Consider the following 14,274-nt stretch of genomic DNA (forward strand, 5'->3'; position numbering starts at 1 on the left):
AATTGGCAATACGAATGACATAGAAATTATTGTATAGATTTTCCTATTAAGCATGGTCTAGCGTCAATCAATCAAATTAACACACCTTAGATAGATTTCTTCTTCTTCTTTTCGTATTAGTCTTTTAGCTTGTAAAGTATCTGCTTCTTCTTTTTCGGGGCTAAACAAAAATACTAGATGACTTGAATATTTATATCCACATTCAAGTGTCAACTCTGACATGAAATTATTTGATCAAGTCTACGGATTTATATAATACTTGCTCCAATCTTCACTGTCTCTTTCAACCATGGCTGCTAAAAATGATCATTTTATCTTTTACATTGCCTTTGCAACCATGATTTGTTGTTATTTTCTTCCTAATCGCTCTTGGGTAGAAGCTCAAAGGGGCGGATTTAGTCTTGAACTGATCCACCGAGATTCCCCCAAGTCCCCTTTCTTCAACCAATTAGAAACTACATCAGAACGAACAATCAATGCCTTGCGGCGGTCCGTTGTTCGTCTGAATCGCTTTGCTCCGACTTACATCTCGAAAACTGGTGCTCAATCCGATATCAGATCCAACCAAGGGGTGTACTTGATGAACATATCGATCGGTACACCACCATTTGAGATTCTGGCCATTGCTGATACTGGAAGTGATCTTATTTGGACTCAATGCCACCCTTGTGCCCATTGTTACAAATAAGATGCTCCACTTTTCGACCCCAAATCTTCATATACTTACAGAAAGCTGCCTTGTTCGTCAAGGCAATGCCAAACATTTCCCGAACATTCTTGTTCCATTGAAGAAAATGATACTTGTTTATATTCAATCTCTTATGGAGATAAATCGTTCTCAAATGGAGATCTTGCCATTGATACAATAACCCTAGGATCCTCAACTGGCGGACCGACTATCACGCTTCCAAAAACTATCATCGGATGCGGCCATAACAATGAAGGTAGCTTCAGTGAGAAAGGATCAGGCATCATTGGCCTTGGAGGTGGAGCTGTTTCGCTTATTTCCCAAATGAGTTCTTTAATTTCTGGGAAATTCTCATATTGTTTGGTGCCATTTTCTTCGGAATCCGGAATCAGCCAAATAAACTTCGGAACCAATGCTGTTGTTTCAGGCTCTGGCGTTGTTTCAACTCCTTTGATAAAAAAACCCCCTGAAGTCTTCTATTTTCTTACCCTCGAAGCAATCAGTGTTGACGATGATAAACTCGAATTCACAGGCTCTTCCTTAGGAACATCGGAGGGAAACATTATAATCGATTCGGGAACTACATTGACACTCTTTCCACAAGGCTTTTACTCAAAGTTGGACGCATCAGTGGCCAGAAAGATTGATGCGAAACGCATTGATGCACCGATTGAGAGTCTGAGACTTTGCTATGAAGCTAATCGAACCGATGAACTCAGAGTTCCAAACATCACAATGCATTTCCGCAACGCCGACGTGAAGTTGAGCCCGTTGAACACCTTCCTATTAGTTTCCGAAGGCATCTCGTGCTTTAATTTCAGTAGCTTTCAAGGACTAGCAATCTATGGTACCTTGGCTCAAATGAACTTCTTGGTTGGTTACGATATTGAAAATCAGGCCGTGTCTTTTAAGCCAACACAGTGCAGTTAAGTAATTTTTCTGCAGATTGTTGCAAATTATTGGAACTAAAAATAATTAGTATTGCTATTTTTTTTATCTTTTGCACAACAACCTAATTTTATTTTAATTAATTCTCTCTTCAACAAATTATGTACAATTCAAGACAAGAAGTTAAAAGAAAAAAGAAGCATCATCGATTTATCATTATTCTTGACTATCCATGTATCTATATTGTATACGTACTTGTATTGGTTTTTTTTAAGGAAATAAATTATATTAAGATAATCTTAAAAGTGTAGTTTTAGGCACAAATAAAATAGTGACACCTCATAAAGTTTTAAAGATGATAAAGTATTATTATACACTCATCTATATATAACATCTTCTCTAATTTAATTTAACTTTAATTAAATTACTTAAAATAATTATTTTTCAACTTATAAACAAACATCTTTTCCTCTTTTGCAAAATTTAATCATTTTATTTTTTTTCCATAAGTTAATATTTTTTATTTTTGTGCAGGCAATTTTTTTTAAAAAAAATTAGTATTTTTTGTAAAAGTTTTTACTTGTTATTAACACATAATTTTGGTAATTATATACCTTGAACCCCAAACCTAAAATCCCAAGCATTGAACTCGAATTCTGAATCTTAAACCTTAAACCCAAAATCTCGAGACTTAGGGTTTAAGTTTTGGGTTTGAGATTCAAGGTTTAGGTTTATGGTTCAAGTGTTTTGGGTTTTGGGTTCGTGCTTAAAGGCTTAAAGGTTTGGGATTACGAGTTATCAGGTACAAGTTTGGGTTTAGGGTTTAGTGTTTATGATTTTAGGGTTTAAGGTTTTAAGGTTTAGAGTTTTAGAATTAATGTTTAGGGTTTAAGGTTTAGGGTAAATAATTTACCAATATAATTTTGATATATCATTTTTACCCTAAATCCTAAATCTAGAATCTCGAACCATAAACTAAAAACTTAGAACCCAAACCCTAAAATCTAACCCAAAACCATAAACCTTAAACACTAAAACAAAATTCTCGAACCCTAAACCCAAAATCAAGAAGCAAGAACCCTAAACTTGAACCCATAACCTTGAATCCTAAATCCTAAATCTAGAATCACAAACCATTAACATAAAATTTAGAAGCCCAAACCCTAAATACGAACATAAAACCTTAAACTCTTAAACCTTAAATCCTAATCGTAAACATAAAACCTTAAATTTGAACACAACCCTAAACCTTTAAATACTAAACACAAACCTTAAAATTATTAAGCATATGCACTAAACCCTCAAAATTATAACCTTGAATCCTAAACCTTAAACCATAAACTCTAAACCTTAAATCTAAAATCTTAAACCCTAAACCCTAAACCATAAGCTTTACACTCAAACTTATAACCCTAAACTGTAAAATTAAAATCTCAAATCCTGAACCTCAAACTAAGGAGCTTGAACAATAAACTCAAACTTATAACTTAAGCCATTAAACCCTGAACACTATAATCATAAACCATAAACACAAACCAATAAACCTAAATCTTAAATCTAGAATATAGAATCTAAAACCTTGAACCCAAACCTAAACTCAAACGATAAACCATAAACCAAAACTTTAAAATTAACCATAAATCATAAACCATAAATTTAGAATCTCAAACCCTAAACAAAAAATAAAAAAATCATAAACCATAAACCATAAACCCTAAAACCTTAAACACAAACTTAAACTCAAACCCATAACATTGAATCTTGAACCCTAAACCCTAAAACCTTAAACACAAACTTAAACTCAAACCCATAACATTGAATCTTGAACCCTAAACCTTAAATCTAAAATCTTGAACCTTAAACCCTAAACTCTAAACCCTAAATATAGAATCTTGAACCCTAAACCCAAAACATAAAAGCTCAAACCTTAAACTCGAACATATGAACATAAACCATAAATCTAGAATCTCAAACCCTAAACTATAAACCCTAAACCTTAAACCCAAACTCTAAACTCGTACCTATAACATTAAACACTTTCAATTATGAACCTGAATCCTAACCCCCAAACTCATAACCCTAAACCCTTGAACCTTAAACCAAAACCTTAAAGCCCAAACCGTTAAACCCTAAACATAAGCATTGAACCCTAAACCCAAAACTCAAACCCGAATCCTAAATCTTAAATCACAAACCCTAAACCTCAGGGTTTAAGGTTTGAGTTTAAGATTTGAGATTTTAGGTTTGGGGTTCAGGGTAAAATAATCACCAAAATTATGTGTTAATGACATGGAAAAGATTGCACAAAAATTACTAATTTTTTTTTAAAAATAACTTATGAAAAATAGCAGAATGATTAAAATTTGCAAAAGAAGAAGAAATATTTGTTCATAATTTAAAAAATAATTATTTTAAGTAATTTAATTTAAGTTAAGTTAAGTTGGAGAAGATATTAGATATAGATGAGCGCATGAGAATACTTTGTTATCTTTAAAATTTTATGACGTGTCATTATTTTATTGGTAACTAAAAATTATGCTTTTAGGACCATCCTAATACAATTTGTTCTTTTATTTTTAATAGTTTTATATTTTTATACAAAATTTTGATAAGTTGATATATTGGTATCATATTTTCACGCGTCGTGCCCGTCCAATTTTGACTCTAAAACTATGAGATTTTAACTTTTATCCATATATATTCAACCTTGATCAAATGCAAGATTTCGTTACTTATGCGTTACAGAACCCACCCTAAATTCATCTGAATAATTCTTTCTATAGTAAAAATTCATACTAATACATTTATAGTTAATATTTGATATTTGGATCGAATTAATTAAGTTAAGATAGCCAATACTTAAAATAGAATAATTTACGAGTCAGGATGGATATGAGGTCGAATAATTAAGTGTTACTGAATTAAATCAATTAATAAAAATAGTACAAGGGCTAAATCGATTAATGACTTAAATGAAAGGAAGTTGATTTTAATTTGAAAAGTGCCTTAAATGGCAAATAAACTAAGGTTATAGTAGTAATTAAACCATTTATAATTTATGACACATGATAAATTACTAATGTGCCATCATCTTCCACTACTTAGCATTATAATTAAGTAAACCATCAGACACTAAAAACTTTAATAATTAAAAGTATACATACATACATTTAAGTGGGGAGAGAGAGCATATGTTCATCTTATTTCTCCACTACAAACTGATTGAAAAAATAAAATAGAAAGAGAAGTCAAACTCATTTCTTCATTCGGTCATCAATAAACAAGGTAATTCATCATGTTTTCTCTTAAATTTCATAGCTAACCCATTTTTCAATTTAGTGAATTTATAAGTTTTAATATGGTTTTTCATTGATGGAAGCTTGAGAAAATTAGGTAATTAGAAATTCAAATCCATGCATGTTAAAATTAGTTTGGATTATAGTAGAATATGTTAAAGATTATAGTGAAAAGTATTAAATTAAGCTTGTATTAAATTTGGATTATTTGATTAAGTATATATGTATTAAGGATTTAATCATAAGAAATGGAAACATTGAGGTTTCATAATAAATAATGGTTATTGGAAGTCTTTGTACTATATTTACTAATTTAGCTTTAAATTCGATCAAGCAAACTGTGAGAAATGAGTGTTTTGAATATTAGGGTATATAGTAATTAAATCGAATAAAACATTCTACATTTAATATGTTAAATTGTGCTTGAATTGTGTGATTAATGAATTGTCCGTATTCAAATTTAATTTTGCCCGAGACAAAGGGATATCTAAAGTCGTCAACGAATAGATATTTTAGTTTGTGCTTTCATAACTCAAGCTCATTAATTAATTAAATATGTATGTTTGATCTGATATATGTTCGGGAATGGTTAATTATCAATACAAATGTGTTTGACAGGTACGTCTATACTTGATTAAGTAATTTATGATCAATTGGTTGAATGAATATATATATATGTTTAATGGTGTGATATGATTATTAATGATGAAACTTTCTCTATTAACATTGTTGAATAAAGTCAAGGGTATAGTTGGCATGTCATAGGCTCCATACTGATAGATGGGAGATTTAATGCTATGCCCATATATATTGCAATAGTTCTCTAATACCCTAGGGGTCGAGAACATATCACCAGTTCAAATACCTTAAGGGTATGAGTGTATTTTGGTATGGTTGGTAAGATTAGTGCATTTAATGATCAATTAGCACTTTGATGTGTATTTGGTGTGATGGTGGATTGATTCGAGTGTCTGTTATTATATCCAATTTGGTTAATAAAAGTTAAAATGTAAAAATGATATTTTGAATATGTATTGGATTAATACTGAGACATTGATATTAAATTGAGATATGATTTTTATATACTAAGCTAGATGCAAATACCTTGATGGTATTAAATTGAGATATGTTCTTTTAACTTTTTTAATTCATTCTCTTCTACTTCTTCCTCTGTTTTCTTCCCTTCTTCATTTCTTTTAACGTAGTGTTTTTTTTTTATGTTTTCCATTGATTAAAACTAATCCACAAGCTCGCATCACTCGAAAAAATTAAATTGTTTTTAAAAAATAAAAGTATAAGGACTAGTTTTAACAAATGAAAAACATAGAAAAACTACGTTAAAAGAAATGGGGAAGGGAGGAAAACAGAGGGAGAAGCAGAAGAGAATGAACAACAAAGAAAAAAAATGAAGAAAACTTAAAAGAACATAAAAAAATTAAATTGCTCAAAATGAAAAAATATGAGGCCAGTTGCATAAATTAACCTAAATTTTTTGTTTGAAATGATGATTTAACGTGCCACGTCAGCTTACTGTTACACCGTTAACAAAAATTAATAGCTCAATGACTAAAATGTTGCAACGCGAAAACGTAAGTGGCTAAAATGTAACAGTTCAAACATAAGTGACTCAAATGTAAGCTGAAAAAAAGTGACTGTTTTAATAATTTACCCAGAAGAATATATACACCAGTAACATTCAGAACCTGTCACCAAATCAATTACTTGTATAACATTCTAACTAGCTATGTTACTCTCACTATTCATTTTTCTTCAAGTACCTACGTCTGATGCATAATCAAACATGAGTACGAGGATTTGATGACACTTGAAGAAATTGAACATATTCATGCTGGACATATACTCAAATTTGAGTAACATATCTAACCTGAAAGGGGGTTGGGCCAAGGTAGCAAAGAAGTAGCGTTCAACTTGTGTTTTAATAACAATAATGCAGATCAAAATGAGTAATCCACCTTTCAACTTTCTTTTTCTAACAGCTATAATGCAAATCAAAATTAGTAATCCATCTTTCAACTTTCTTTTTTTAACATCAATAATGCAGTTGAGAATTATTTAGAATTGCTTCCATGAATTTTCAGCTTACAAGAAAAGAAAGATAAAAACATGATATAAATTCATTACCAGATACTGAATCTTTAGCAGATAATTAAGCCAAAATATTCATAGTTGCCCACTAACAAAAAAACTTAACCAAAAAGCTTCTCAACTCCTCTATTCTTTTGATCAAATTCTAGATTCGTCCATCTTTATTTCTCTCAAATTTCAAGGTAACCCTCAGTAAGTAAGACCTCCAATTCGGCCGGAGAGAGTTGGGGTAGCGGCCATGTGAGAAAGCCGACGGAGCGCATTCATAAGTCCAAAGAAAACTAAGAGAAGGAAATGTCGCAGCAGCAGATGAACAACAATACCAGTAGTAGCAATATTCCGGTGAGCGAGAGGTATTGGACTTTAGTTGATAAAGCTGATAAGAAATTTTCGAAGATCAGAGACTTGCCGTACTATGAGCGCAACAGGTATAATATATATAATTTTTTTTGTGAAACTCTTCTTTACTTTTATCGTCGTTTGGGAATTAGGATTCTGTAGTTTTTAATTCTTTGATTTTTCTGCAATTTTAAAGGTAAATAATTTAATTGGATAGAAAAAAAAAATTATAAAATCTATTTTCAAGAATGGTTTATTTAGGATGTTAAACCAAATTATTGGATTATGCAAACTTATTTTCGTTTTCCTTTATTTTTGAAGGTTCGATTTGGTTGTTAATTTTGCCTTTTCGTTTCTCTTTCCTGAAACAGAAAGCAAGAATGCATTTGGATGCGAAACTGAATTATGATTCAAACAACTAAAATTTGAAGTTCTAACTTTTTTCTGATAACAAAATATATATTTTGAATAATTATGTTGAATTGATATTGCATTTTTGTCATTCCTTTTTAATTAATTATGAATTTACTTTTACCACTTCCTTTTGCCTGTTGGGAATTATTTACGATAAGTCTTCAAACAGATAATCGAAGAGAACTTAAGTTACTTGAAATAGTGTGGTTCTTTTATTGTGTAAATGGAACTATAATTTGTGGAACATTAATTGAAAGACAATTCATTAATGAACTTGGCATTTTTGGTGTTCTACTTCATAGGTACGATACATACTTTTACAAGGTATTCATACGCTCAGTTGTGGGGGTTTCAGCCGGAAAATCGGCAGAAGCTAGTTGAAGGAGGGCTTATGAGATGGGAGATTGGTGAGATTGCATCGCGAATTGCTCAACTTTATTATGGACAATATATGTGAACAAGTGAAGTGAGTTACTTGTCTGAGGCATGTATCTTCTACGAGGCGATTTTGACAAGGGAGTATTTCAAAGAGGAATCATTTCAGGATTTCAATCTTCCAAATAAGCAATTGAGGTTTCCAGCTAGGTTTTTGATGGTGTGTTTGGTTCTAAACTGGAGAGAAATGGTGCATCAATTAGTTAATCAGCTGAAGGTGTTGGTTGATGAATGCAAGAGGACTTTCCAGGTCTTTATGACGTAACCATGCATGCTTAATTTTGCAGGGCTACATTTCTACAGCTAATGAAATATAGATGTGCCTTAAATAAGATTGCATTTAATGAGGATGAAGTTATTTATATGCTCCTTTTCACTTTTTTTTTTTGGACCTTGGGGGGGGGGTGTTAACTTCTGAGTTATGGAAGAAAGAGGTAATCAAAATCATTAGTAGTATATCATGGAATAAGCAAGACATAATAAATATTTAGCATGAGATTTGATGTGTGGGTTTGAGTGAAAGATATTGTTACATCTGTTTTCCTCTTAAGATTAATCCAAAGTTTCACTGAGAATATAGTAATCTTTGAATGGGAGCGCAGTGGTTCTTTCTACCTGTCAGCTGGTGGTAAAAGTGGTCAGAATGAAGCCTTAGGATCTAGTCGCTTTAATCACTCCTAAGATATTGCTGATTTTACTTTGCCGCCTAACCCGAGAAAAGCTGTATTATATCGTCCATCTCTAACACATTTTATTGCGGTAAGTTTAAAACCTGTGTGATTATAGATATTTTCTTCAGGTTGTATTTTTGGATCACAAGATCATAATCGTATTTACTTATAATTATTTATAAGTTAATAGCTTTAGTGTATTAAATCAAAACTAAATCTAAAACAAATAGTTGGAAAGTAAAGCAAATTGATAGAGATTGCTTTCCTAGTTTAGCTTGTCCTACCTACCCCCATTTAGGCTATAAATAACAAATCTAATGACTTTGGAATTCTACTCCCATTTGGCTCAATCTTAGCGTTTCTCAAAATTTCACTTAAAATCCAAATTAGCTTAACTAGATTCTTTAGAGGTGATTTTAGCATATTTAAATTTTAACATTTACAATCTTTTCTTCACTTTTAAATTACGATACTCTTCAAGCAATAGAAATATTCACCCCAATTTTTTTAAAATATTTTTTTAACAGTGAAGGTAGAAATTGAGTTACGGGGATTTGTGTTCCATATGGAATTATGATGGAAAGATAGCATACGAGTATATTGTTGCAGCAACAGTGGATTTCGACTTTTGATACTGTATCGATGTTGGTGGTTATGGAAGTGTTTACAGAGCACAACTACCTTGTGGTAAAGTAGTTGCCTCCAAGAAACTACATTGTTTAGAAGTTGAAAATCTAGCTTTTGACAAGAGCTTCAGGAATGAGATCAAGTTTCTAACAGAAATACAACATCGAAACATCGTGAAGCTGGGTTTTGTCTACACCGATGGTCCATGTTTTTGATCTATAAATACATGGATAAAGTGAGTTTGTTCTGCAACTTATAAGACGAAGTGGAATCTGTGGAAATGAATTGGACAAAAAGAGTGGAGATCATCAAAGGCTAGCGCATGTTTTGTCATACTTGCACTATGATTGTAGCCGTCTAATAGAAACTCGAGCTTTGAGGCCTTTGTAGCTGACTTTGGAACTGCTAAAATGCTAGATCTTGACTCATCCAATCAGACCATTACTGTGGGCCCATGTGGTTATATAGCTACCGGTGATTTTTCCTTTTTACTTTATTTGATGACTTTTTTTTTTTTGAATTTATAAAATTAATGCAACATATAATTGTTTTTCTTTTTATCTGGTTTGTTGTATGCAGAACTTGTCTATACGATGATTGTTGATGTTTATAGTTTTGGAGTAGTGCCATTGGAAACATTAATGGGAAAAAATCCTACAGAAATGTTATCATGGTTGTCATCGACACTATTTTTTTGATAAAACGGGGTCAACTTGGATTTTGAAAATGAAAACGAGTATGGGAGTCGCCACCAATCTTTTTTGATAAGGTGTGATCGAGCCACCTTGAAAAGTTGTTGTTTTTAATAAACGATTTAATTTTATTAAAACAATGATTTTGATCCATGAAATTTAGAAAAACGGGTTCGGGAGTCGGTTACATACGAGGAAGGATTAGTACCATTGTAACGTCCAAATTTGATACCTAGTTGATTAATTAATGTCTTAGTGTCGAAGATTAAAAACTTTAAAGAGATTTAAAAATACGATCCTTTATTGAAATGTTTGAAAATTTTCGAGAAAATGGCATATTTCACGTTAATCGAGAAAGAGACTTATGTCCAGTAAATTAGGACACAATGTCTTGAATTCCCAATGCGCGAATGAATGCCAAAATTTACTTATTTAGAAGATTTTTAGCTATCTCGGATTTAAAAAAGGGATCATGCCCAGTAAGTTAGGACATAATCTTTTCTTAATTTCCCGAGATCGTTTAAAACTTGAGTTCAAAAATATTCGTGTATTTAGATTTATTTTGAAAATCGAAACCCAGTAAGTTAGGGTACGACCTTCTCGAATCTAAACACGAGATTTTACTTATTCAAAAGTCATAATTTATGCATTGAATAAAATTAATCTAACACGAAATAGTAGAAATGAAACACGGTGTCAATATTCGTAACAAAACAAAATTGAATACGATGATGTAAAAATAATATGAGCAATAGCAACAAAAATAAGATAAATAAAAAGTACAAATCAATAACATATAAGATAACAAGCATATAAGCGAATAAAATTAAAACATTCCCTTTTTAAAATAATGATGAAAACGTGGAGAAATAATTAGAAGGAACGTGGACAAAATATAAATATGAATCGTAGAACATATAAAAATATATACATGCATGAATTATAGGATATGAAAATATATAAAAGGTATAAGCTAAAATATATAGAATATATAAATATGTATATATATATATTTATGAAAAGAAAATGTGTAAGTAAATATATATATAGTTACGTACGCAAATTGCAAAGCATATATAAAAATATGTAAGTAGGTATATATTCATATATATATATATATATAATTTATAAAAATACGTATGTGTATGTGTGTATATATATAAATTATAAAGTATAAAAATATATAAGTAGGTATACATATGATAGTATTGTATAAAAATATTATTGATTTTTAAAAACATAGAAGTATATTCAAATAAAATTTCTTAAAATGTATTATAAAATAAAGTCATTAAAATATATAGACAATATTGAATTAATATAAAAACATAAACTAATATATTATGAAATTAGACATGATATATGATAAAAGAATTAAAATAATAATCCATAATAAAATAAAATAATATGTAAAAAAAGGTAAATAAATGAATGAACTAATATAATAATAATAATAATAATAATAATAATAATAATAATAACTTAATTAGTTTAATGATAAGGAAGGACTAAATAAAAATAAACAAAATCTTAGGGGCAAGATCGGGAGTAAATAAAAGATAAAAATATCAAATTGAACCGGCGGATGACAAGGAGGGGTGAATGGGAAATAATCCCATCCTCCAAAACGCATAGTTCCATTAGGGACTGAAATGTGATGAAAATAAAATTATCAGGCTTAATTGAAAGAAATAAAAACAATCAAACGAATCTAATTGAAACAAGTGTAAAACGCGGAAGGACCAAGAGGGATATTCTCCCATTTTAAAAGAAAACACGCGGATCCTTGGGTGCGGGTCGGGTCGCTCGCGGGTCGCCCAAAACGGCGTCGTTTTGGCGCAAAAACCCCCAGGTGAAATGACGTTTTATTTGTGCTATAAAAGCAAAAATTTATTCAAAATTTTTCATTTCTCCCTTCTTTAAAACAAAAAACCAGAAAACCTCTCTAGCCCCCCCATTCACTCCCCAGAGCCCGGCCAAAGGTACAACCATCGGCCACTGTGTCTTCCGTCGGCCACCGGCGACGGCGCCGTCATACGCGATTGCCGGAAAAGGGGAAAACTTTAGATCTAGCCTTTTCTAACCTCCTAAGCCTGAATCCGTGTTTAAAATCCCCAAAATATTAACCAAAAAGCCCCAAAAGCTCAAGAAACCTTCCGATTTTCGGCCGCCTATCCTCGGAGGTGACTTCCTCGGCCGTCCACGGCTTCGGAGACCCGAATATAGGTTAGTTTGACTCTCTTTTCCTGTTTGTTTTACTTTTTTGTATATGTAATTGTAATAAAAACAAAATAACACAAAAAAAATCAAAAGATTAAGCGGAGGAAAAAATGGAAAGTAAAAACCTTTCGGGCTTTCTATTGAAATTTTCTTTCAATATGCGATTCTCTATTTTTTATTTTTGAATCGGTCCCCTTTTTACATTTGTTTGATTCGGCTTTTATAGCCGAAAACAATGCTACTGTTCTATTTCACTTTCGTTACTGTTTGAATCGGTCCCCTTTTTACATTTGTTTGATTCTGCCTTCTTTTTCGTCTTTTTGTTTCATTTGCAGGTCCTGGCGAAGTCAACGGAGATGGAAAGCTTCCATTTTGGTGTAAGAGGACCAGGCCTTGGGCGGTGGGCGTGCTGACACCACACATGGAGGCAACGGTGCAAGGGGACTAGGGTTTTCTAAAATTTTTGGGTGTTGGGCCATAACGGTTGGGCCATTAGTTTTTTTTACAATTGGGCTCGTAGGTTTATTTATTTTGTAAATGGACTGGATATTGGGCCCGTGCAAATTGGGTTGATTACAGCTGTCCCTCTTTGCTCGTTGTCGTGTAACGAGAACAGAGCAAAGACTCAGAAAGACCAATTTTGCCCGGTCTCGCCAAATCTTGACTTCTTTGGTCACTTTTTCTTCAAGTAGCCTCATTCCAGTCCACTGGGTCTTGTTGCTTCGATCCACTCCACTGCATTTCAGAGAGATACGACTTGTAGCTTCAATCCACTCTGCCGCAACTTCAGGGGATAAGATTTGTGGTTTTAGTTTACTCCACTTCAACTTTAGGGAGATAAGACTGGATATGATCTGCTCTACTGCAACTTCAGAGAGATAAGATCTGTGGTTTTTAATCTGCTCCACTGCAACTTCAGGGAAATAGGATTGGTTTCTTCTGTCTGCTCCACTGCAACTTCAAAGAGATAAGACTGGATGCGATCTGCTCTACTGCAACTTCAGAGAGATAAGATCCATGTTTTTAATCTGTTCCACTGCAACTTCAGAGAGATAAGACTGGATGCGGTCTGCTCTATTACAACTTCAGAGAGATAAGATCTGTGGTTTTAATCCTCTTTACTACAACTTCAGGGAGATATGATTGACTTCTGTCTGCTCCACTGCAACTTCAGGGAGATAAGACTGGATGCAATCATCTCTACTGCAACTTCAGAGAGATAAGATCTGTGGTTTTAATCCGCTCCACTGCAACTTCAGGGAGATAGGATTGGCTTTTGTCTGCTCCACTGCAACTTCAGAGAGATAAGATCTTTGGTTTTAATCCGCTCCACTGCAACTTCAGGGAGATGGAATTAGTAGCTTCAATCTGCCCTACTACAACTTCAGGGGGATAAGACTAGTGGTTTAAATCTGCTTCCCTACTACCTTGGGAGAATAAGATTCGCTATTTAATCTGCTCCACTACTGCTTAGGGAGACAGGATTTGCGATCTTTAACCTACTCCACTGCTGCTCAAGGAGATAAGGCTGGCGCTTTCGATCTGCTCCACTACTGCTTAGGGAGATAAGATCTGTGATCTTTAACCTACTCCACTGCTGCTTAGGGAGATAAGGCTGGCACTTTCGATCTGCTCTACTACTGCTTAGGGAGATAAGATCTGTAATCTTCGACCTACTCCACTGCTGCTCAGGGAGATAAGGCTGGTGGCTTAAATCTGCTTCCCTACTACCTTGAGAAGATAAGATTCTTCGTCTCTGATCTGCTCCACTACTGCTTAGGGAGATAAGATCTGCAATATTCAACCTACTCCACTGCAGCTCAGGGAGATAAGGCTGGTGGCTTAAATCTGCTTCCCTACTACCTTGGGAAGATAAGATTTGCCATCTTCGATCTACT

At 32.8% G+C, this 14,274-nt stretch overlaps 2 pseudogenes; both read left to right on the forward strand.

Moving 5' to 3' along the window:
* Positions 1–289: 289 nt before the first annotated feature.
* On the forward strand, positions 290–1,618 carry LOC105781682 (aspartic proteinase CDR1-like; annotated as a pseudogene).
* Positions 1,619–6,996: 5,378 nt separating this feature from the next.
* LOC105784394 (uncharacterized) lies at positions 6,997–10,024 on the forward strand (annotated as a pseudogene).
* The last annotated feature ends 4,250 nt before the right edge of the window (positions 10,025–14,274 follow it).

This window comes from Gossypium raimondii, chromosome 13 (assembly GCF_025698545.1).
Source record: "Gossypium raimondii isolate GPD5lz chromosome 13, ASM2569854v1, whole genome shotgun sequence".
In the NCBI taxonomy this organism is placed as follows: Eukaryota; Viridiplantae; Streptophyta; class Magnoliopsida; order Malvales; family Malvaceae; genus Gossypium; species Gossypium raimondii.